Source organism: Bactrocera tryoni, chromosome 1 (assembly GCF_016617805.1).
Source record: "Bactrocera tryoni isolate S06 chromosome 1, CSIRO_BtryS06_freeze2, whole genome shotgun sequence".
NCBI classification, from domain to species: Eukaryota; Metazoa; Arthropoda; class Insecta; order Diptera; family Tephritidae; genus Bactrocera; species Bactrocera tryoni.
This window is the reverse complement of record NC_052499.1, coordinates 39,877,884-39,904,927: the sequence shown is the minus strand read 5'-3', so window position 1 is coordinate 39,904,927 and position 27,044 is coordinate 39,877,884.

The window sequence follows — 27,044 nt, the reverse complement described above, 5'->3', positions numbered from 1 at the left end:
TCTTGATTCACTATAGGAAAACCAAAATACTTGAGATATGCTAATTCAGTCACTTTAGTTATTAATCTGGCATGAGATTTAGGTGTATACAATACACAAACATAACAAAATGAATCAGTCGATGTATTACAACCATGTTTTCGTACTTTAGACATTTTAATCAAAAAATCTCACTTTCCACTGCTATCGCAATAAATATACAACTACCTTCAAGTTTTAAATTGATAAACAAGAAAGAATACAGATAAGACATACGAGAAATGTCATAAATACTCTCGACTAACAAATAACTCAAAGTATATATGGATTTGGCGCAAGTAGAACAAAAAATTTACTTAATACTACGTAAAAAAATAATTTTGAAATTCTTAAAAATCTTACGTGGTACGGAATTTATAAAAATTAATTGATTATTAGTACACCTAATTTAATATAAAAACACCAATAGCCAATCAGTTGCATATTGCCTGCAGACTTGTGTTATTATTTTGATTTAATAAATCTCATAAACAGAACGATATTTTCGGTAAAGAATCAGCCAAAAGCATTGTAATTCATATAGGATTCCGTATCTGGGAATTCAAAAAGTAATTGTCCAATTTGATTATTTTTAAGACATTAAACGAACTACCTTGAAAGCACTATTTGTGTCAAGTTTTTGTGAAATTTAAAATTATGACATACTTGTAAGATGAGAGGCAGACTAGGTTATGGTCTGATTTGAAACATTTTCAAAATGTAAAATAATAATATCCGAAAAATATGATAGTCTAATAATCTTTTGTTACACCGGCCAAATAAATGCTCATTACCGTTAACAATGTCGGTGCCATGTTAAAGGCGGCAATCGTTTTACAGTTGGACGATGCCTTAACCAGTTGTGTGGACTACCTCATGACACATATAATGGATACACATTACAGGGTGCTTACACGCTAGAGTGTGAAACGCAATGTGAATTTCTCAAGCAGAAATTCGTCGAATACGAAATACATAATTTCATGGAGGTGAGTCTAAATTTACACGTAATGTCTCACATTAGCGATACTTGTGTAATTTAAATTTTGTTTCTAATAATACTAGATCAGCCAAAGCCATGAGTTTCTGACTTTTGATCTTGAAATAAATATGGTTTAAAAAACTAAAAAAACACGCGTTTAAAGTGCATTAAACTAGAAAGGAAAAAATAATTCTTAGTATGTATAAGCTAACAACAATAATGAACCAAAAAATCGTAAATTATTGTGAAAATGGCGTGGGATGCTCGATATATGAAAACATGTCACAAAGCACGCCACGCTTTTCGTACAATAACTTTTTGAATTCTTACTTCTTTATCGAATCATTTCTTCTAAGGCTACACGGTAACATGGGTTTTTACCTGTAAACTTTGCGCGGTCAAGTTCTCCAATTCGAATACCACCCAAGGACCTACAACGACTAAGTACTACATAAGCTTATCCAGCAGCGTTCAGCCGAGAACTTTGATAAATAACTGCATGTTCAATTGTACAATCTTTCATCTTATGAACGGCCGACGCCCAATTCAGTAATATTGGCAACATTCATCTTTCAGTAATTCTTTAGCTATATTTTCTTGGAAAATGTGTCGATATTATCTTTATTATATTTGCAGTTCCTTTTAGTTACATCACTGCTTTCTATCATTGTGAATATTCACAGTGAACAAATCAAAAATTACACATCTACTACTTTTTCTATTACAACGAAATATGTTCGTTTTCCTTTGAATTTTAATATATACAATATTGTATAAGTGAAATAAAGATAGTTCAGTTTAGTTTTTGAACATAACTCACTAGATTCACATCTTTTTAAAAACCCCACCGCGTTCGCAATTATTGCGTACGATTACTTTAGCGGTCGGGTAAAAACACGAATTTCGGTATAACAATGGTATGTGCTGATAGAGGAGCTTCACCAAAGGAGGAATAGGAAAATATGAAAATAATGTTCCAAACACTTATATTTTTTAAAATATTCCCGAATAAAAATTCAAAAATTTTTATTAAGGTTGGTACGAAGCTCTCAAGTAATTGCTCAAGAAAAAAATACATTATTTCTCCAGTAACTTTGACAGCTGGTTACGCATTGTGAATGATCTACATTAGAAGAACAAGAGAAAATAAACAAAGAAAACAAGCTTTGTGCGTAATATGTATGTGTGTATGTGTATGGTAACATAAATAGGTTTTATACAACATTTCAAAATGGAATATACTTCATAATAATGATTTCAACTAATTTAGGATGAATTTGACGATTACTTCGAATTTCCTTCAAGAAACAATTGTTGATTTGATGTTTCTTCGCAAACCAGGTTTGCCATATTCACATTTAACTGAAAAAAGCATTAACAATTAGTACTAGATTTCTTGAGAGCTGCGTACTAGCACAAGTAAATTTATCGCAGGAAAGTTTCTTGACCATTTCTAAAGCGTTTTTTTATATGAAGTTTTTACGTTTCTTGAGAGCTGCGAACTAAGCTTTAATAACACAAAGTTTTTTTCAATGTTTCACTAAACTTTTTCACATTTTTCACTTTGTATATTTAAATACATATAGACTCTAAACATTGAAATAAGTTCACATTTCACTTTTATTTTGTTATCTTTAAGCTAAATTTATTAATGTAAAAATCACTTCGCACACTTATCGTTGAAAAGGTTAAATTGTTTACAATTATGAGGAAAACGAGCGTTACCACATCTCTAACACCAAATATGAAGGATTTTCAACGACAGCGCTTTCTTTCTTTGAATTTCGAGTGATTCTTTTTTTCTAATTATACTAACTATAATAAAAACCTCTCTCGAACATTTGAAGCTATAATTGAGTTGTTTTCATATAAGTATATGTATAATATGTTATTTATATTTAATAAACACAAATAAGTAAAACTCTATGGTAATATTATAAAATTTATATAATAGTATATAATTTTTATATATTACAATTTTATATTATAATAAGATGATGTCGCTCTAAAAAAAATAATCCTGATCAAGCCAATACCCGGGGTAACCTAAGTATTTTATTACGTAATATTATTACATAACATTACTTAGTTGTTTATTAAATTAAAAAAAGAAAATATCCATATGCATGGAATGATTGCTTATAGTACTCATATTAATTTAAAATATAATTTATAGGCACACATGTTTTACGAGGGCTGCTATTTATATTCTGGCCTAGGGCAACACTAAGTGTTGCCAGGTGCAATCTGATATTTCCATTGGAAAGTTTGACATTTTTTAGCATAACATCACTCAGAACGTTTTGTCATTTAATCGTGAATTGTTTTATTTACAGGAATTAAAAAATTCATCTCGGCCAAAAATGGAATTAACTCGTGAACATTTTCGTGCGATCATTTTCACAACTTTCTACGTGGATTATCACGACAAGAGTGCATCGATGAACTAAAATCTTTGTATGGTTATGAAGCACCATCCTATAGCACTGTGAAAAACTGGAACAACGAATTCAATCGTGGCCGACGCTCGCTCAAAGACGAATTCCGTGAAGGTCGTCCAAAAACAGCCGTTGTGCCAGAAAACATCGATGCCGTACGTGAACTGATAATGCAAGACCGTCATGTAACATACCTTCAGATAGAGGCATGCCTATGCATTTCTCCCACTAGCATACATTCGATATTGCATGAACACCTGCGCGTAAAAAAGGTTTGTTCTCGTTGGATCCCGCACAATTTGACAATCGCTTAAAAAAAGGCTCGTGTGGATTGGTGTAAAGAAATGCTGAAAAAATACGATCGCGGTGCTTCAAAAGACGTTTATAAGATCGTCACAGGTGACGAATCATGGATCTATGCGTATGAGCCCGAAACAAAACTGCAATCGACAAAAAAAAAACAAAAAAAACACATTTTCGTTGATAAATATGCCTATTTACATTATTAGGCCAGAAATATATATAGCAACCTATGTATTAGGACATATGGCAATGGGGTTCAAGAGTTACGACATCGAAGAGGAGAGAGCTATTTAAAGCTGCTATGGCCACTGGATGCGACTTCATGTCTACTGGCGACTTACTGGCCTAGATACAAGAAAATTGACTGACATGACCAACTTTTTCATCACTCGACAAATATCCAAGACCTCGCTAGTATATCTAATCCTAAATAGGATTAAAATAGTTATCACAGAGAATAGACATGCTTAATTCCTGCTCCGTGTTCCTACATAATTATATTTGGTATCAATGTCGCGAATTTGCGGTCTTAGAGTTGAAGTCGCTGTTTCTGCTTCTGCTGATAATGTGAGTGTGGATTATCTCGCTTCCGCTGTAACGAAAACATTCTCTGCTGCCAGCTCCATCCTCTCCATTGCCGCTGTCAATGGTACCAATATTTCTCCGTCCAACGATGCTGTTTCTGCTGGTAATGTTACTGTGGATCATCGCAGCTACTACAAATGCAGTTAAATATGCAAATACATATGCTGATTTTGTTGCTAGGAACATCAACGCTCACTCGAAAGCCTATGCTAAAAGCGATCTAATAGCTTCTGTTAATTCAGATCACCCCACTATCGCTGTTAATGTTGCACACACTACAGCCTCTGATTATTCTGTGAATCTGTATTCTTCTACTTCAATGTATGCTAATGATAATTTGAAGTTAAATGTTATTGGTGTTATTGCTAATTGTGATCTCGATGTCGTCATACGCAAGAAATATATTCATTTTTCTGCTTAAGAGCCCGCTAATGTAATGCTGTCGTCTGTCAAGGCTCTAATATACTGCGGACAAGTTGATGCGCCTGTTAATCATAACTGTGCTCATTCCTTTTCCGCACCTTTCCCTAATGGCTCTTGTCTTGTCTGTCGGGTATTAGGCCAAAATCAAATATTATTCGCAATTTTTCTTCACAATGCTAATCTAGTGGAGGATGGAGTCATGTGTAGAAGTTCTCGCAAGTGAGGAAAGTTCTCTGATCGCCATTCACTTAGGAGTGGCCAGAAACGATTCTTTTACATATGGCTCAAGCAGCTCACTACTTCCGGTCTTTGACTAAGTATCCTCTGGGTAGCCTAAGAACATCCGTTCGAAGGCGAGCTAATGTGCGAAGGCGAAACATACCCTGCATAGGGTTGTGCGCTGGGTTTGGGACCCGCCACGTAAAGAAACACCCCCAATGAAAAGGAAAACACAGCCTCGGATGAGAGACCCCCCTTTTGATGATGACCATGGCAAACGATATAAGGACTACGATTTGAGGGCATACACCTGGAATGTCCGGACCCTTAATTGGGAAGGTGCCGCTGCCCAACTGGTTGATGTCCTCGCAAAAATAAAGGCTGACATCACCGCCATCCAAGAAATGCGATGGACGGGACAAGGACTGAAACGAGTAGGTCCTTGTGACATTTACTACAGTGGCCATATAAAGGAGCGCAAGTTTGGTGTTGGATTCGTGGTGGGAGAGAGACTCCGTCGCCGAGTACTATCATTCACTCCCGTGAATGAACATCTAGCCACAATCCGCATCAAAGCGAGGTTCTTCAACATATCGCTGATCTGCGCCCACGCCCCGACGGAAGAAAAGGACCAGGTGACCAAAAATGCCTTCTATGAGCGCTTGGAGCGCGCTTATGAGAGCTGCCCCGCCACGATGTCAAAATCGTGCTTGGCGAGTTTAACGCCAGGGTGGGCAAAGAAGGTATATTTGGCACTACGGTCGGTAAATTCAGCCTCCACGACGAAACATCCCCAAATGGGTTGAGGCTGATTGACTTCGCCGGGGCCCGAAATATGGTTATCTGTAGTACTAGATTCCAGCATAAGAAGATTCATTAATCTACCTGGCTGTATTTGCAAACGGAAGAAGAAAGAGGCTGAAATGCGTTAGTACGAAGAGCTTGATAAGCTGGCCGACAGGGGCAATGCTCGAAAATTCTACGAAAAAATGCGGCGGCTTACAGAAGGTTTCAAGACCGGAGCATACTTTTGTAGAACCCCCAAAGGTGATCTAGTCACTGATGCCCAGAGCATACTTAAATTATGGAGGGAACAATTCTCCAGCCTGCTGAATGGCAGTGAACGGACAACACCAGGAGAAGGAGAACCCGATTCCCCAATCGATGGCGATGGAGCAGATGTTCCATTACCCGACCATGAAGAAGTTCGAATAGCAATTGCCCGCCTCAAGAACAACTAAGCGGCAGGGGCCGACGGACTGCCGGCCGAGCTATTCAAACACGGCGGCGAAGAACTAATAGGGAGCATGCATCAGCTTCTTCGTAAAATATGGTCGGACGAAAGCATGCCCAACGATTGGACTTTAAGTGTGCTATGCTTAATCCATAAAAAAGGAGACCCCACAATCTGCGCCAACTACCGTGGTATCAGCCTCCTCAACATCGCATATAAGGTTCTATCGAGCGTATTGTGTGAAAGATTAAAGCCGACCGTCAACAAACTGATTGGACCTTATCAGTGTGACTTTAGACCTGGAAAATCAACAACCGACCAGATATTCACCATGCGCCAAATCTTGGAAAAGACCCGTGAAAGGAGAATCGACACACACCACCTCTTCGTCGATTTCAAAGCTGCTTTCGACAGGACGAAAAGGAGCTGCCTTTATTCTGCGATATCTGAATTTGGTATCTCCGCAATACTAATACGGCTGTGTAAACTGACGTTGATCAACACGAAAAGCTCCGTCAGGATCGGGAAGGACCTCTCCGAGCCGTTCGATACCAAACGAGGTTTCAGACAAGGCGACTCCCTATCGTGCGACTTCTTCAACCTGCTTCTGGAGAAAATAGTTCGAACTGCAGAACTAAACAGAGAAGGTACCATCTTCTATAAGAGTGTACAGCTGCTGGCGTATGCCGCCGATATTGATATCATCGGCCTCAACACCCGCGCCGTTAGTTCTGCTTTCTCCAGGCTGGACAAGGAAACACAGAAAATGGGACTGGCAGTGAACGAGGGCAAAACGAAATATCTCCTGTCATCAAACAAACAGTCGTCGCACTCGCGACTTGGCTCTCGCGTCACTGTTGACAGTCATAACTTTGAAGTTGTAGATAATTTCGTATATTTAGGAACCAGCATTAACACCACCAACAATGTCAGCCTGGAAATCCATCGCAGAATTTCTCTTGCCAACAGGTGCTTCTTCGGACTGAGTAGGCAATTGAAAAGTAAAGTCCTCTCTCGACGAACAAAAGCTAAACTCTATAAGTCGCTCATAATTCCCGTCCTGCTATATGGTGCAGAGGCTTGGGCGATGACAGCAACCGATGAGTCGACGTTACGAGTTTTCGAGAGAAAAATTCTGCGTAAGATTTATGGTCCTTTGCGCATTGGCCACGGCGAATATCGCATTCGATGGAACGATGAGCTGTACAAGATATACGACGACATTAACATAGTTCAGCGAATTAAAAGGCAGCGGCTACGCTGGCTAGGTCATGTTGTCCGGATGGATGAAAACACTCCAGCTCTGAAAGTATTCGACGCAGTACACGCCGGGGGAGGCAGAGGAAGAGGAAGACCTCCACTCCGTTGGAAGGACCAAGTGGAGAAGGACCTGGCTTCGCTTGGAATATCCAACTGGCGCCACGTAGCGAAAAGAAGAAACGACTGGCGCGCTGTTGTTAACTCGGCTTTAATCGCGAAAGCGGTGTCTACGCCAATTAAGAAGAAGAAGAAGAATCAGACATTTCAGATCTCATAAAAAAAAAAGATAAAACTATTTAAAAATATCAAATCACGCGATTTTCTCAATATAAAACAGAATTAAACAATTTAACTAAATTTCTCAGCGCCAAAATAAAGTTATTTACAAATCAAAACATTTCTAATTATGTTGGGAAAGGCAAAAATACAGATTCTTTGCTTCGACAATCTGCAAAAAAATGTTAGGAAACCTATGTATGTATATTGTCGAATATACCTTCAGAAAGCCAAAAGGATCCTGAGCCAAAAGCGACGTAAAATAAGCGTGAGTTTCTTCAGAGAAACTAACTAAAACGTTTAGTCCTTTTGTATCTCATGGTACTTTACCATAGCTGAAGGGATCGCAATACGTAAAATTCAACCAGCAACAATTTAAGAAGTGGAAAATGTCATTAAAGCTAGATCTAAACCAAAAAAGGCACTCGGCATCGATTTGGTGACTGCTGGTGTGCTAAAAAATCGAATGGAAAAGCATTAGCAAAGCTTACAGCGATAATAAACGTTTGTTTAAATATCATATTTGAATCATTATGATATAAAAACCTGGCAAAACCGCACAGGAGGCCTCATCATATAATAACCGTATAAAAGAGCTTTATACCAATTCATCAATTTGGATTTAGATCTCACATTCTACAATCAATCAAGTTTAGTGAATAACGAGCATAATCGAAGATTCGATGGAATCGTATGCGTATCCCAAGTGTTCGATAAGGTATGGCACTATGGCTAACTTCATAAATTAAGACTTATCTTTCCACAGCATTTAACCGAACTATTTGCCTCTTACAACCGCTGCTTCAAAATTAAGCTTCGAACAAAGAGCCAACATTAAATTTTGTTTTAAAATTGGTAAAACTTTTACCGCAACAAGTTTATGGCAATGATTGCTTATCCAGTAGCAGAGTTCACGAGTGGTTTCAACGTTTTTAAAGTGGTCGTGAGGAAATAAATGACGATCAACATGTGGGCCAATCAAAATCTGTAATCACAAGAAATTCCATCGAAACTGTGCGTGAATTCCTCAAAAATCAGTCGAAATCATCATTGAAGTTCATGGAAATGGAATTGAACATCTCCAAAACATCGATTTATTGCCTTTTGACCGAACATTTGGGCTTACGAAAGGTGTGTGCACGGTTTGTTCCACACAAATTGACTAACGACCAAAAATTGCTCTTTATTAGCTTGTGACCGATTATTTGACCAAAAATCACATTTTAAGCATTAACCACTCCCCGCATTCACCTGATATGACACCGAGCAACTTCTTCGGAAAAATGCATTTGCCCATGAAAGGAAAGCGTTATGCAGACGTAGAGGCCATTCGAAGGGCTTGCACCGGCATATTGGCGGCCATACCGGCCAATGAGCTAAAACACTCGATCGACATACTTTTTTTAAGTCCTGTTTACTTTGGAACCCACCTTATAATGTAAGAAAGTGCTGATCATATTATTAAGAATATTTCAAAACACTGCTTAAACACATTAATACAATGCATATGTATGTATGCAATTTCAGATTATTTCCTGCCACTTGACATTATTATATACAATTTAAGTAAAACAAAATTATTTTACGCACCAATTCCTAGTATTGATAAATACTGTGAATTTAGACAATATCAAGTTAATGTAGTCCTGAGAAATATTTTTATTAAATTTATTTTATAATAATAGGTTGTCAAAAACGTCTTGCGGTATTTTTATTGATTTTTTTTTTATTGAAATTTAAATGAATTTTTGATGACTCATGCCCAGCTCTTAACCGATACTACGGCTGCTACTATGCCGGTCTCTTTCGACCAATTCAGCGATTTTATCGCAATTTTCGACGTTAGGCCTTCCGGAGCGTGGCGCATCTTCGACCACCTCTACACCAGAACGAAAACGTTGAAACCATCGTTGTGCGGTGGAAATGGAAACTGTATCGGGTCCATAAATTGCACAAATTTTTGCGACGCTATAACTCACGAACGACTTAAAAGAAACGGCAATCAATCAAACACGTGTTAGCGTGTGAAATGAGCTTCCAAAAAAGGTATAGCATGACCCGATGCGGCGAATAAAACTAGAACTACGCGCTTTCAGCGCCAACTAGCTAAAATACCGCAAGACTTTTTTGACAACCCATTATGGGGGACCCATTTTCAAATTGTGAACTTTCGTTTTAAGAAGTTAGTCTGTTTTTCCACATTCTCCAGCGATAGTTCGCTGTTAATCACAATTTGTATCTCTTATTTAAAAACACCGTTTTGTTCTTATGGACAGGACAATTGATAAATTAGAGCAAATACATTTACCTATTTACTTATTTTTTGCATAAAAAATTTCACTTTCAACAAAATATTAAAATTTCATTGAAGTGAAAGGTGTATTTGCTCTAATTTATCAATTAGTATGGCAAAAATGAAATTGTGTACCTACAAAATGGACAGCTGTGATGTTATGTGTCCATGCCGGCCATTGTTATGTTGCTGGTTTTTTACAAATGTTCATGCAGCGGGATTCACAGAGCAAATTAACAGTTCATTGTCGTGCAGTCAGGAAGTGTCGCTCTCTATGTGTTCAGAAGGAAGGTTGTAGCGTTTTTGGCTGTTTCAGCTATAACTGAACCATAAAGCGTTCGTCCTCAAGGACTTAATCCAGTCCTACTATACTCTTTAATCCTCTCAACACAGAGACTGATTGTGATGTTATTTTTACGAGAGCGCAAAGAGATCGCTTCCCTAAGTTGTCGTTGTACTTAATCATAGATAAATTGATCAGAATCTCTTTTCTTGCTCTGTCGCTGGCAACAAAACACAATCAGGTTCCCGTCACCCAGCAGTTAGGGAAAAAGGCGGGATGCCAGAAGAGCAGCGCTAAAACGAACTGTCAAAATTAGTGCGTTGTTAAAATTTTGTAAAATTAGATGTCAGTAGTGTGTAAAATTATTTATATACATATATGAGTGATATAGGCCTACTGGGGAACCGAGCACTCAAAAAATATCGGTAACGCGCTATTTGCATACCTCAGTGGTAATGTAGAAACTGCAAAATGCCTAAAAGTTGTTTATAAAATGCCCAATCTAATATTTTCCAGCAGTGGCATCATTGGCAAATGTTATAAAAAATGCGAGTTTTGACAGCTCTATCTCGAACCAAAGAGTCTCGTATCAAGTTATCTATGCTTAGTAACTCAGTTACAAAAAATTTTTTCAGCTGCAGTATAGCGTGAGCAGCAAAGCGAATAAGTTGAGTTTTGTTTAAATTGTGCGTTGTGAAAAGTGTACATAGTGATATCAGTTGCCGGCAAATCAGAGCAAAATTGTACTTTACAATATATCGGTATGTTTTAACAAAAATATATTCAGTTACATATATGTAGCTCGAACTCTAGAATTTTCAATAGAAGTCATCCTTCGCCGAAATAACGATGAGCGATTATAAATTCGTTTTTTTTTCTTATTTGGGACATAAATATACATATGTGGAAATTGACCTATTTCATGTTGAGTTTCATAAAATCTTTTTTATATTTTTACCTAAATACGTGCATTTGAAACATAAGAAACGCTCGAGTGATTGCTATATGCTCGTTTTAGTTTATGCAACAATATGGATTGAACTGAGGTAAACTCTTTGAGTTTCTCTCATTCTTTTTCGCTGTTTATGAAGATCCTCAATCCGCAAGTTTTAAACAGCTGTTATCACAAAACGGGATGCTAGAAGTATACCTGCTTAAAGTAGCTGACAAATTCTGTGCGAAACGAAATTTGAAGGAACAACATAAACAATTTTTTGAAATATGTCCAACTAAAGTTTTTTGCTATTATTTGCAAGAAATGCGAAATATTTGCATTTAAATCGTAAATGATGAAATCATTATATGTGACCTGATCTACGGAAAGGGGGCTTAGGTGTCAAAAAATCAATTTTCACTTTTTAGTTGATTCGGATGGAATATGAGCTGCTTTTTCACGTGATAGAATCCAAAAAGTCATAACTTGTTTGAAAGTTCCCTAAAAATGTAGAGAAAGTAGAGTAAAAATACGAAAAAATATAATTTTTTTGTACTGAACAAAATACATTGAATTATAAGAAAAAGAAATTACTAGAAAAACGTATTATGGGCCAAAAATAATAATGCTGAGTAGTTTATGTATTTTTCTTTGTTGTCGTTTTCCTTGAGATCTTTTTACGTGTTGATCTTGAGGAGGATGGACCTGGTTCCTCGTCTGGTTTGAGAACATCTTCACTAGTTTTTGCCTTCCGTTTCTTCGATGGCAAATCTTTCGGCAATGGAGCCACAATCTCTACTTTAGATATATCCGAAACTAAGCGGCGAAGATTGTGATAGATGTACCACTGACCTTCCAAAGATAAACCGGATGGTTGTATAACTTTCGGCATTTCAGGATCGATAGGTTTTAACAGAAGCTTAAAGGACTACACTTCTTCACTGTCTGCGAATTTCTTTGTTTTTACACAATCTGTAGAGATTATGAGATGATGGAATTGCGTTATTCCAACAAGTGACTTGTAGAGTGGTTTAAATTAGCTGTCCCATTCATACCAGACGAGTTTTTCAGGCGATACAGCTTTACTATAACCCCCCGGTGATGATGCCTCGACAAACTGCAGTAAATCTGCATACGTGTCGATGTTACTGACAGAATACTTACTTTTGAAAATACCGAAGTAACGATCAGGCGCGAACTTAGTGTGCCCTGTAAGTAGAAAATTGGATAACATAGTTTTGTTAAGACCCCGAGCCAAACGCCATTGCAGATATGATAGCACAGTGCTATTCTTATTCTGCCCAACACAATTGTCACAGAAAAGAACGAGTGCTTTAATGTCTTTATAGTAGGTTTCCAGGTGATAATGCAGGATGCTCACAACACAGTTCGGTCCTTTAAAAACGTCATCTTTTTCGTCTAGCATGTAATTGTACTGTAAAAAAATAATTATAAGTAAGATCCTGCAAAAACAAGCAATTTAAGTTCCTATGATTCAGTTTGAAATTCTAACCTGAATTTTTTTTTTTTGGTCTGTAATTCCGAAGACCGAAGAAGCACCTCTTGGTTGCTTTGAAGTATGCTGTACCAGGTTGTTGTGGACTGACAGGGTAGTGAACGGTTTGGGCAAAATCAAATGGCAGAACGACTGCTGAAGGGTCAGTATTTCTACACCAACTTTGATAATATTCTCGTTGGTTTCGGGCTCGGTGGAGGTAATCAAGAAATTGATTAAGCTTTTGTTCGCGTTCAATGTCAGTAACACCTTTGGCTTGCGCAATCGATATTGCGTTTCCTATTAAAAGAAAAAATACTGAATTTAATCTCAACGCTTGATACAACTATAAAATGAGCAAATAATGAGCTACTTACCACGGCAGACATCGAAGAGATCATCCGCTGGTTTCATAACTGTAACGTAGGGTATGTATTTGGATCACATTCGTCGAAAACTGCGATTACTCATCTTCAATTCGTCATCACTGAGTGCAGAAATTTATTTTCGATAAATTGAGGACTTCGTCTCGCTGGATGGCAGTTTCATTATCCGAAAATCCTTAAATTTTGGGAGTCGTCCGGGCAGTGGAAGAGCCATTAAATCGGCTATAGACTCGATGAATTTAACAGCTTTTTTAGCTTGTCAGCCGGTTTAAAGGACTTTGGATGTGTACTCGATTTATTTGCCAGTCCGTGTTGGCGCACTGTTACACCCTGTGCGGCAAAATGACGTACTAAATCTTCGTAACGCTTCTTCCCACACGCATGTACAAAAAGGAAAAACGAACGACAAACAGGTACTCTGTAGAAGGTAAATGTAGGTTTTTGCCTCATAACTTCTGTATCCTGTCTCTGTCCATATTTCTTCCGCCCAGCAAGCTTTGCGTATACACTTTCTAGCTTTTCGTTACTCATAATTCCAGCTTCGATGTGACTTACTATCACTAAATCAAGTTAATTACATCTCTAAACAATTGTTCCGCGTTCTCTCGATCATTTCCCGTGCTATCAGTGTATGACATTTATTATTACAATAATCTTTTGACAAAAATTTTGTTACCAGCTCCTCCTCCTTTACTTCAACAACAGACAGGTCAATCTTAACAATAGTTTGTTAGGTATCATCTTCTGCCTGAGATACACATACTTCGTCTTCATCATAATCGCGCTCTCCATTGTTTTCATCATCCTTTTCATGGAAATATTGTCCGTATACGGCACTGAACTCCTCATCAACACTCATGTTTCATTTCATGCGAAAAGCGAAGACGATAATCAACAGAAACACTTACACAAATGTGATAACAGAACATCCGGAAAGAGAGACGAATGAAAACAAGACAACAGCAGCTGCCCGGTATTAGAGTAAACGTCTCTTCTTCAGTGTTACTTTTTTAAATGTTCCACACTAGCAATTACAAGGTGTACTATAATAATATTCCGACCAAAAACAACACTTACTGGACGTCCTTGAAGCCTCTGGAAAGGAGAACAATTAATGAGATAACGAGAAACTGACGAAACGAGTTGTTTTTTAACAGCTGTTTCCCAGAAAACTAGTTTTCGCACGTTAGTTCCCTTTTCGTAGACCAGGTCACATATTTTATTATGAGTTATATTATCTTTTACTTGATATAGTCTTTTATCTAACCTATGCATATGCTAAACGAGAATACAGGTAAGTGATCGCATGCGTATACACGCGGCTGCTACATACTAACATGCACAAGCGACGAGCGTGATGCTTCAGTTAGAGCACAACGCGAAACCGTAGACGGAATCAGGATATAGGTATGATAAGACCTATCTTATGAAAGCGCTTTGTAAATCAACATTCACCGCTTCTACCGTCCGTAACATAAGATATACACGAAAATTGAAACCAGTCAGCTGATTGCGCTGTTACCCGTCTCGATATTTGCAAAACTAAGTACATACATATGTATATGAATTGAACAATGGCACATTGCTCAAATGAAGACAAAAGAGAACAACTGATTTCTACATTGCCGTTAGGTAGGGGCATCTCGACAGGCAAAAATGTATTGTATACTACCTGTATTGCTGTGCCCGTGGAGACTCCATATTGCTTGGAATACTCATTAGTATGCCATATATTGAAAGCAATGAACTGTCACTTCAGCAGTTTGACAGATCAGTTTTCACTTCTATGAAAATTTCGAAGAGGCAACACATTCCATTTACACCTATACCAACGGCAGTTTCATTTCGGTAATATTAAATTTAGTAGAGCGAGTATTACAAGTAAGACGGTAGCGTTAAATTATAAAAATAAAGTACATTTTCAAAATAATTTAATACATTTTTCCAAAAAATTAAAATTTATTTTAATATTGTTAATTTGTAGAAAAATTAACCGAAGTCTTAAATTACTTATAATAAAACTTATACAAGCATAAATCAAAATATCATTGCTCATATTAAATTTATTATTTTGATTGGTATATAGAATTTATACTACAATTATTGTAGTCCGAAAATATAAAATATTTTTTTTTTTCAAGAAATACATTTTAAGATGTTTCTTCTTTTTTATAAATAACATAAATTTTTTTCATCCATATAAAAATTTAAACAGTTCAAGACCTCAAATCATGCGCTATATCAGCTCGAACCTACCTACCTTATGATAACAAATGCCCACATACAGATTTAGCAACGGCAATGACAATAGATTTGACAGTTAGTAAGCCATAAACTTTAGCCTGTCGAGATGCCCCGTTAAGGTTCGTATCCAGCTCTAAAGTAATTGCTCAAGAAAAAAAATACATTATTTCTTCAAGTAATTTTGACAGCTGAGCAAGAGAGAATAAATAAAAAAAATAAACTTTGTGTGTAATATGTATGTATGCACTTGTGTAATAATACTATGTTCGGACCGACAACGAAAACATGTTTTTGTGGGAAAAACTGGTTTTCGCACGAAAACTTGTGTTTTCGTCCATATAAAATCTGTCAAACGAAAACACAGTTTTCGCTGAACACTACTTGAAAACTTACATTCCACTCATTATAATCGGTGCCTGCTCCAGTTTAATTGATGTTTTTGAAAGACATACATATTTTGCCGGCCCTAAATTGTCAGTAGATATTTGTTTACATCCCATATACAAATACAGCTGTCACTTGATATTCTCATATTAGGGGGATTCTCTTGCTCTTGCAAAACCTTGCCCTGTGCAGAAATTGCAGAATTTTCCTCCTGGTGCAACGGCACAACAACAAACACACGCAGAAAATTATTTGCAATGGCTGTAAAATATGTCAGACCAAAACCCACGTTTATTTTTGTGCCGTCATATATCACTAGATTCTGCAATGGGTGCTCTCTTGGCCTTGCATATTTCGGTACAGGATTTTTGGTCCGCACATAGTACATAAATATTTTCATTGCGATTTAAGGAATGTTGTTGATGATTGGTAAGTTTTGTTCAACATTTCAAAAGTAAATGTACTTCATAATAGTGGTTTTAACTATTTTGGGATGAATTTAACGATTACTTTGAATTTCCTTCAAGAAACAATTGTTGAAATCATGTTTCTTCGCTTCACTGGTATTTGGCAGAATTTTGCTTAAAACGACTGTTTACATAGAGACGATTGTTCATGACACTTGAAAAATGAACGAAGTTAAACAGAAAATACAAATTTCATGTCACAAAATCATTAAAGTAAAGAAATTAAGAATGCCTATTCCGGAAATTGACCTTTACAGCTGTTTTGAGGATTGGTAACAACATTGGCAAAAGTGTATTGGGGTCATGGTGTATTACCTTGAAGTGGACAACATAGATTTTCTAGAATAAAGTGCTGAACACATAGAGAGCGACACGACATAACAGCACGATAATGAACTGTAAATGGCGTCGTGAATCCTACTACATGAACATTTGTAAGAAGGCAGCACATAATAATGGCCGGCATGTACACAAAACAACACTGCTGTCCATTTTGTATGTACACAATTTCATTGTTGCCATACTCATACCTTTCACTTCAATCAAATTTTAATATTTTGTTCAAAGTGAATTTTTTTTATGCAAAAAACAAAGTAAATAGGAAAATATTTTTGTTTTAAATTACCAATTGTTATTACAAATGATTTAGCAGAGCTATTTTATGCTTTTATTTGTAAAGTAACGTCAGGTTTGTTAGAGCTTTGAATAATTTGCATTTTACATATTAGTGTCATCACCCCTCTCTACTGTCAACTCTACTGTCGTTGGTCTGCAGTCGTGCAGCTGTCTAAATAACTGTGCCCATAAGAACGTGTGTATTTTAATATTTGAAAGATGTCGCTTGCAGTCTGTCGCGCTCTATGTTTTCAGCACTTAAATTAGGAATTTTGAAATTATAAAAAAAGTTTTAGTTTTTTGCTCATAGTTGATTTATTTCAATATGAAATAAGTTACTTTTACATTCGGTCAACATACACGACACACATGTGCGTTCGATTGCGATTTACTCATGTATGGGCTTGTGCGTATACCAATCCATGTTCGCGAAAATGTTTGACTTTTAACGATCGCTGTGCGCTGTGTGCACACAAAATTCCATTTCTCTCGAGTCGCCGAACAAGAAAGATCGCGGACGAATAATTTTCCGCTTGCTTGTCGCACATATTCACTGTTTGAAGAACGAACGCAAAATGAATTTGTATGTCTGGCGAAACTATTTTATACAGATCGAACGCACGTGTGTGTCATGTATGGCCACTTTAACTGAAGCACCAGGACACTTAAGCCGTAGTATACTCTTTAAACCTCTCAACACATACATATACTGAGAAGTGTTATTTTTACGAGAGCGCAATGAGATCGCTTCTCTAAGTTAGACGCAATTATTTGATCGTCTCCCGATCGTTGTACTTAGTAACTCAGTTACAATTAATATTTCAGCTGCAGTAAAGCGCATGGTTAATAAACCGAAACTACACTTTTTGATTGTTGCTGTAAACCAGTGTTTCCCAAAGTGGGCGAAAACGCCCCTTGTGGGCGCTGCATGCATGAGGGGCAGTAAGATACCCAAAAAGAAAATGGGGACTTTGTGTAGAGGCCTGGGGGGTTATTAGTAATTTTATTTAGCTAGGAGGCCTCTTAGACAACGACTACATGAGCTCTCGACTCTCAACAACAACTTGTAAACATCAACTAATATGAATTAAAAGATTGCTCAATCGGTTCTATATTTCTCTCCGCGTAGTTCATATATCGTTCCAATTTTATTGAATATAGCAAAAATTAAAATCATGTTAATCGGTCGCTCCTTTTCATAACGGGGCATTTCGACAGGATAGAATTTATAGAATACTAACTGTAAAACGTATTGTTATTGCCATTGCCAAATCTGTATGTGGGCATTTGCTATCATAATATAATAATTTGCGCAAAGGTGTAGGGTAGGTAGGTTCGAGCTGATGTAGCGAATGCTTTGAGTTCTTGAATAATTCATTTTATCACTTGCGAAATGACGTCGGGTAGGTAGCTGATGTAACGCACGTTTTGAGCTTTTGAACTCCTTAAATCTTTTATGTGGATGATAAAAAAGGATCTTTATCCTTTCTTATTTCTGGAAAAAATAATAAAAAAGGATAAAGATCCTTTTCTGTGCAAAGATGAATTGATGAAATTGCTGAAAACATTGAAGAATCATTGTACGATCACCTGAGGTCAAGTCAGTTTTCAATTCAGCTGGGTGAGTCCACTTTACCAACTAATGAAGCATTGTTGTTTTCTTACGTGAGCTTTATTAAAGATGAGAAAATATGTGAAGAACTATTATTTGATAGAAATTTAGAGACCGATACAAAAGGCGAAACCATATTCAATATATTGGAAAAGTTTTGCGATGAGAAAGAAATTCCTTTGAAAAATATTATTTGAGTTGCTACGGATGGCGCTCCGGCTATGACATGGGGCCATAAAGGCTTCATAGAGTACTTAAAAAATAAAATTCCAGATGTTCTTGGTGTACATTGCGTTATTCATAGACAACATTAAGTTGCTAGAAACTTAAGTGAAAAACTATTTCAATCTCTGCAATTTGTCATCAAAGCAGTCAATAAAATCCGCAACAGATCTTTGAATGATAGATTATTTCGTGAGCTTTGTGTTACTAATGACGAGGATTTCAATCGTTTGTTGTTTCATACCGAAGTTCGTTGGCTATCAAGAGGCAATTGTCTGACTCGATTCTACAACCTGTTTGACTCTGTTATAGAGTTCTTGGAAACTAACGATACAAAATTTCAAGACAAGCTCATAACATCAAAGAATGATATAGCTTACATGACAGACCTGTATAAATTGTTCAACGACATGAATCTCCAACTGCAAGGCGATAAACTAAATTTAATTAAAACAAAAAACGTCGTTGCTGCTTTCGCAGCCAAACTGCTTCTACACAAAAAGAATCTGGGCAGACGTAAGTTTCACAATTTCCCGAATTTATCAGTATCATGCAGTGACGACGATTTGTTTGCCTACTGTCAACATTTGGAAAGCCTCCATATTGACTTCACCGAACGATACCAGGACATTTTGAACTTGGAAATACCAGACTGGGTGTTGGATCCGTTTTCAAATGTCAACACAGCAATGTCACCTCAGCTGGAAGAAGAACTTATAGAATTGACAACAAACGAGGAAATAAAAATCAAGTTCAAAAATGGTTACCAAGAATTTCGGCTACAAAAACCGATCTCGCAATTGTACCCTGGATTGTGGTCAATCGTTCAACGATTCTTGATAGCATTCCCATCGTCATATTTGTGTGAACGTGATTTAGTGCTGTGACAACACTGCTTACTAAAAATACAAATCGTTTGCTTGTTACCGAACGTGGCGACTTGCGACTGTTCTTGAGTAAATTGGAACCTGATATTAACAAAATTATTAAACAGCATCAGATTCATCCTTCACATTAGTTTTTATATATGGATCGATTATTTTAGTTTTATTTTTAATAAAATATTCTCTGTTTTAATACTATAAAGTTGTGTTTCAAGAATCATTCTTATTGGCAGGTGGAGCCCGTAAGAGTTAACTTGAGACCTAAGCGCCGTTGTATGTTACCTACTGCGCTTAGGTTTCAAGTTGCGGGTTATAGTAAAAGTTTCGTTTAGAATTCTCCGTTAATATACATATATAGGTGACAATAATTATTTTGAAGTTATAGTGGTTTTTAAATATGTGAAAAAATGGGCGCGAATGTAAAGTAAGCCCGCTAATGTACATATATTAGCGCTGTCGTCTGTCAGGGATATTAGCGTATTTGTGAGTTTTAGTTCGAGTTCTCGCAAATACTATTCAAACTTTGACTGTCGAATAAATATTAAAAAATGTTTATTTCTTAAATATGTGATTAGCTTATAACAAGAACTTTACCTCATGAATTATTCAAAACATGTACATAAGTGTTTTGATATAATTAAATATTTTGATATCCTGAACAGGGTATATTAAGCTTGTCACAAAGTTTGTAACACCCAGAAGGAAGCGTCGGAGACCCTAAAAAGTATATACAGCTGTTGACAGCTAATTAGAAACGCTCCCTTTTGGTGGCTGATGAGTATAATGATAAAAAATTTTAATATACCGTTATTTATATACCTAAAAGTCTTGCATTGTTTTTGTTACTCTATTTACTGCTAAATTCACCCTGTTTTGTAGTTCTGAAGTTAAAATTCTTTTATTTTTTTCCCAAATAGTAAATGCGTTACGATATAGAAGGTGAATTAAGTGCGAGAGCTAATTAGAAACAGTTGTTTAAATAATTAAAATTTCTCAAGGTGTTAATTTTTATTAATAATATTATTGATTTCTGGTAAGGGTGCGTGTCAAAGTTGTGGTTTAAAATATATTAAAATGTATTATTCAAGTTTTTTAATGAGTAAACGCTCCCCGTCCTACGTAGTTACATTTTTGACCTTCGTCAGTCTGAAAAGATGTGCAAAGAAATTTCAAATCAGGTCAAATGCTCAAAAGAAATTGTTTTCAATGTCCTTAAGCATATAACGAATTTTAGAACTATTTCCAACGTTGCACGCGAAGAAAAGCCCGAAAAACTTCAACAGAAATATATCGCAGAATTACTACCATCTCCCGAGAAGACCCCAAAAAAGAGTTTCACTGACATTCTCCATAAAATCCAAGACGAATTTGGATTTCACGGAAGAACAGCACGCATGAAACTAACTATCTAACTAGAGTTCAAAAGAAAGAGTGGGAAGACTTTTCCAACGGTTATTGATCTTGGACAACAAATCAATGACAGTATATTGTTTGGAGCGATGTAACCTAAATTAATCGCATAGATTCTGATGGTCGAAGGTTTGTTCACCAATATATCAAGAATTTGATCCTCGCTATGTTTTACGCGTAGTGAGGCATGGCGGAGGATCAATCATGATGTGGGAATTTTTTTCCTAGGGTGGTGTAGGTCCGCTCCATATGATTGATGGAATTTTAAATAAGCAGAAATACGTCGACATCCTAAAAAATGTCATTCTGCCATAGACTAAAGCAGTGGTCGGCATGAGAGGATCTGTAACTGTGCTGGTGAGCACGAAAAAAAAGTAGCCCAGTGAGAAATTGGAATTAAAATTAAGCATCTAATCTAAATAATTAATAGTATGATGAAAATTAACAAAATGTCTTTTAAGGATACATATATTTCCTGTTATCTTTAAAAGACTTGGAACATAAAAGGCATTGCATGGCACCAAAGGCAGTTAGAATCATATAATATTTCTCGTAGGGCATATTTGGTTTTGCGCTATACTCTTGCGTGATGTTGATTCGTTGCTGACTCGACAACGACTGAACGATAGAGCGTAAGCGTACGTGTGAAGTTAGTTTGCAAAATTTTGCTATGAAATGCCGACCACTGGACTAAAGACAATTTGCCTGTTATATGGAAATTCCAACAAAATAACAATCCGAATAACACGGCAAAGTCAACACAAAAGTTTTTTGTTGAAAATTCCATGAATGTGTTGGAGTGGCCTGTAGAGAACACATCTCTGTTGATGTCAAAAAAGCTGTAGGTACCAAAAATATCACAAATATGGATGTCCTTTTTGATGAAATTAGGACGGCATGGCAAGCAACACTAGTGGTGTGCTGTCAGAGTCTTACAACGTCAATTCGCAGTGGATGCGAAGCAGTATTAAAGTAAAAGTGTTAAGCAACAAAGTACTAACTGAAAAAAAACAATATTTTTTAATAGCAGTATTTTTTGCTGATAAAAAATTTTCGTTTCTAATTAGTTGCCGCACTCAAATCATTGATTCCACACATTTTTGTTAAAATCTTAAAAAGAACGGATTTTTAATTAAAATGTTTACTATTAGAGTTTAAGTTTAATGTCAGTTTCAATAAAATGAGTGAAAAAACAGTAAAAACAAGTGATTTATTCGAAAATAATAATAAGCTGTCAACGGCTGTATATAAGTGATCAGTATGTTGATCTGAGTCGATTTAGTAATGTCCGTCTGTCTGTCTGTCCGTCCGCCTGTCGAATATACGAACTAGTCCTTCAGTTTTTAAGATATCGTTTTGAAATTTTGTAAACGCTCATTTGTCGGAATTGGCGATATCGGACTACTATAACGATCGGAATCAAGTTCTTGTATGGAAAAGTTTTGCATTTGATAAGATTTCTTCATATCTATACCATAAAACTTGGTATAGATTATTTTCTAAGGCAACAATGTAATCTCCGGAGAAATTGTGCAGATCGGTTAACTATAGCATATAGATGCCATACAAACTGAATGATCGGAAACAAATACTTGCATGAGAAACTTCCTCATTTAACGATATATCTTTGCGGAATTTATATGAGTCATTGTTCATAGCAATAACATAATCTCCGAAGAATTGTTCAGATCGGCTCACCATAGCATATAGCTGCCATGCAAACCGAGCGATCGGAATAAAGGGCTTGTATGGAAATCTTTCGCTCAGTCTAGTATTCATAACATTTTGTCATTTTTGAAAAAACTTAGAGACAAAAACGAGAACGAAATAAAAGAAATAATAATAATTCAGTTCAGAAAAAGTTTGCGTACAAAGGAACAAAAACATAACAGACATTAATTTAAAGCAAAAATGATCGTTTCTAGTAACTAATTGGGTACCCTTTACGATATAGAACCTCTCTCGTTTTGGCATTGAATTGACGAGATTTGACGTTTCCTCCGGGTTGATTTTGCTGCATTCCTCAAGGATAACACCTTTTTACCATTTCTTTCGAAGAAATATGGTGTTGGCAGATTCAACGTTTTAACAAATGCTCAATGGGGTTGAGGTCTGATGATTGGGCGGGCGTATGTAATTGTTCGGGCACATTGTAAAAAATCCAAATCTTAATAATTTCTGCAGTGTGCTTGCTGCCGTTGTGCTGCAGGAACAGATATCTCAGTTTTGCTGCACTTTGCTTCAAATTCGTTTTAAGTTGACCCAAATAAACTCTCTTATCCATTGTTGACTCAAAAAATCGATATTGTTTTATTTACTGAGTGCAGTACCGGGTTTTTTTCTAACCAGCTTCCGTCCTTTTATTCCAAATATGCAAAATTTGCTTTCATCTGAGAAAATAAACTTTTTCTAGAAATGCACCGGCTTGTTAATATACTCATTGCCAAATGCAACTCGCTTTTGTCTTTTCATCAATGATATGAATGGTTTCTTCCGTGCGACTCGGTTTCGATAACCAGCTTTTTTGAAAATTTTAAACGGGTTGTCGCTATAAATGGTTTTCTGGAATTTTATTTTAACCTCTTTCGCAACATCTGAAGGCTGTGAAACCCATCGATTTACACGTTTGACCGATTTCACGGAAATTCACTTTCACTGGCACTTGTTAGTTTCCTTTTATAATAGAGTCATTTTACAAAACTTTCTTTTTATAACTAAAATTTCTTTAAAATACTTCTACCACTTCGAACAAATCTGATTTAACTAATTCTAATACAATTTAACCTGAAATAATCCTGAGATTCCCCTTTTTTTGTTTTGAAGGGCTACGATGCCTATTTTTTGGATCTTCATTGAAAAAAGGCGTGCCGTATTTTATGGTGGCGTCTAATTTCATAAATTTTTTCCACAATGTTGCAGATATATAATGCAACCCTAAAATTTTAATTTGTTTACAAACAAATTCATATTGAGCCATACAAAATTTCTATTAGTTTTGTACGCAAACTTATTCTGACTAGTGTATGTACATACATACATACATATGTATCTTAAATATTAAAGTGATAGATTCCGACTGAAGGGAATTCCGTCAGATTGACTTTAAAAAATTTGGTCTTAGTTCGCAAATGGAACTTGAGAAGTTTTGAAACTTTTTATTTCCCTCACTTAAAAAAATAGGTGCCAATTTCAAAATGGAATGCGGAAAGGGGTTTCTCTTTCAGGTAAATTTAAATAAAATATAAAATTCGTAACAGGCTAGAAACCAAAACCAAAGTTTATTTCAAAGTTATCGAAATTGCATGTCATAATATTACCTCAAACGAAAACAAAGCTTTCTTAAAACATTAAAAAACCACAATTTACAAAATCTTACTTCGTGCTACCTTATACCTTTTTATTTTCAGTGTTCGTATTCCATATCTGTTTTTGAAATTAGTGATCCACCCATTGCTAGCACGAAAGCCACCTCGTTGTTTTGCAAACCAGTTCTTGAGTGCTTTTTCCATTTTTGGAAGTTCTGATGGTTTAAACGTTTTCCTCTTTCCTGGACCAGATTCAGCATGCGACACGAACTTTTTTATGGTGGCTTCATTTTTCTTAATACGAGCTATTGTTGATCTCTGCACTTGAAAACTTTTGGCTAAGGAATTGACAGAATATCCTGCACTTAGTTTCTTTAAAATGTCCACTTTATCTTTTATTGCTAGCAACGTAAATTTTTTCCTTGCCATTATGAAACCGCACTACACAAAACGTCAGTTAAAACTTATTCAAATCTCCTTAAACGCACATGTGTAAGAGTTGCAAGAATTCATCATCGAAAAAAACGGGACTTCTCAGAAATGTATTCGAACTAAGGAACCGTTACCAAAATCAACAAGGTCTTGTCGCAAGTATCGAAGTAAAATTTTTTGGATGTCGCAAGTACTGAGTATATACTGTAAAATATTTCTTTGTTGCAAGAATCGAGGTGTTGTAAGTATCGAGATGTGCAAGAATCGAGGTACCACTGTTTGTCAAAATGGTATTTTCATTGTGTCGTTGGGATTGTAGTAAACTCGAATCCGCTTCTACTTGAATAACAAGTTTACTCGTAAAATAATCAATATTTGGGAATCGTCCTTTATTTTCAAAAGTCGATCGAAAATCGAATCTTGACATTCGATTTTACAGTTAAGTGACTCATTTTGATGTTCAGCATACGAGCACAAGATACCCTGCAATCAAAAAACCCAATATATGTAAATCCAACTACAAATTAATTAAGTCTATTAAATTTTATTTCTTGATAATTATATTTCTTAAAACGATAGCGCCTTGGGAATTTATTTAAAAAAAAGTAAATAATGGATCTAATGTCCAGTGTGACGAATATGGAAAACAACTGAAATATAACAAGTAAGGAAGGGCTAAGTTCGGGTGTCACCGAACATTTTATACTCTCGCATGATAAAGTGATAATCGATATTTCATTATACGTCATTTACATATTTTTCAAATACCGTATTTTTGTAAAGTTTTATGCCGCTATCATCATTGGTTCCTAAAGTACATATGTACTCGTATTATACAGAAAAGGCATCAGAGGGAATTCAAAATAGCGTTATATTGGAAGAGGGCGTGGTTGTGAACCGATTTCACCCATATTTCGTACATGTCATCAGGGTGTTAAGAAAATATTATATACCGAATTTCATTGAAATCGGTAGAGTAGTTCCTGAGATATGGTTTTTGGTCCATAAGTGGGCGACGCCACGCCCATTTTCAATTAAAAAAAAAAGCCTGGGTGCAGCTTCCTTCTGCAATTTCTTCCGTAAAATTTAGTGTTTCTGACGTTTTTTGTTAGTCGGTTAACGCACTTTTAGTGATTTTCAACATAACCTTTGTATGGGAGGTGGGCGTGGTTATTATCCGATTTCTTCCATTTTTGAACTGTATATGGAAGTGCCTGAAGAAAACGACTTTGTAGAGTTTGGTAGACATAGCTATAGTAGTTTCCGAGATATGTACAAAAAACTTTGTAGGGGGCGGGGCCACGCCCACTTTTCCAAAATTGCCCATCTTCGAACTTAACCTTCTTATGAAGCCAAGAAATACGTGTACCAAGTTTTATCATGATATCTCAATTTTTATTCAAGTTACAGCTTGCACTGACGGACGGACAGACAGACATCCGGATTTCAAATCTACTCGTCACCCTGATCACTTTTGGTATATATAACTCTATATCTGACTCTTTTAGTTTTAGGTCTTACAAACAACCGTTATGTGAACAAAACTATAATACTCCTTTGTTGCGAGAGTATAAAAATTGTATGACGAGCTTACCAATTAAACACTAATAAATTGAGTTAAGTGTTTGTGTTTAGGATTCGGGAGTTATTCGATGAAAAAGGACGGAAACCGTAAGAGGATTGCAACCATGTTTGGCATCAAATTATTGCTATATTATAGATCAAAGGCTCACATAGTTTCAGTGCTAAAATAAACATTCTATATTTATAAATATATATATTTTTGTGATATAAACTCAACTAAAGAGTAGTAGTGGTAGAGAGTTTAATATATTGTGTATCGGAGGAATATGAGGTTTGAACCGATTTAAATATTATTCATATCATTCCAGATGCTGTTTGAGCAAACATGTTCCCATTCCACATATACATAGACTACCATTAATATATTCAATATTCTACGATCACGATTGAATACTATATCTCACAGATTGATCGTTATTTTCGCTAAAAAGGTAAACGGTAAAAAAGTCATAGGAACTGGGCACTATGTATTCAGTATTTGAGGGTTTGCAAACTTGTGGTCCGATTTCGATTTTTATAACATTTTTTCCTGATTTGTAAAAAATATACTTCATCGTCTGATGACTGGACCATCTCAAACATCTGTATGCATACGGGTACACTAGATAACTTGAAAGCAAGAATCGAGTTGAATTTACTTATTTAAAACATTTTATTTAATATTGTATTTTTTTTCTTACAAAAGGAAAGTTAAATAACTAGTAATGGCCACGAGTTGTACGCAAAAACCAACTCTTCAGAGTAATTCGACTGAGA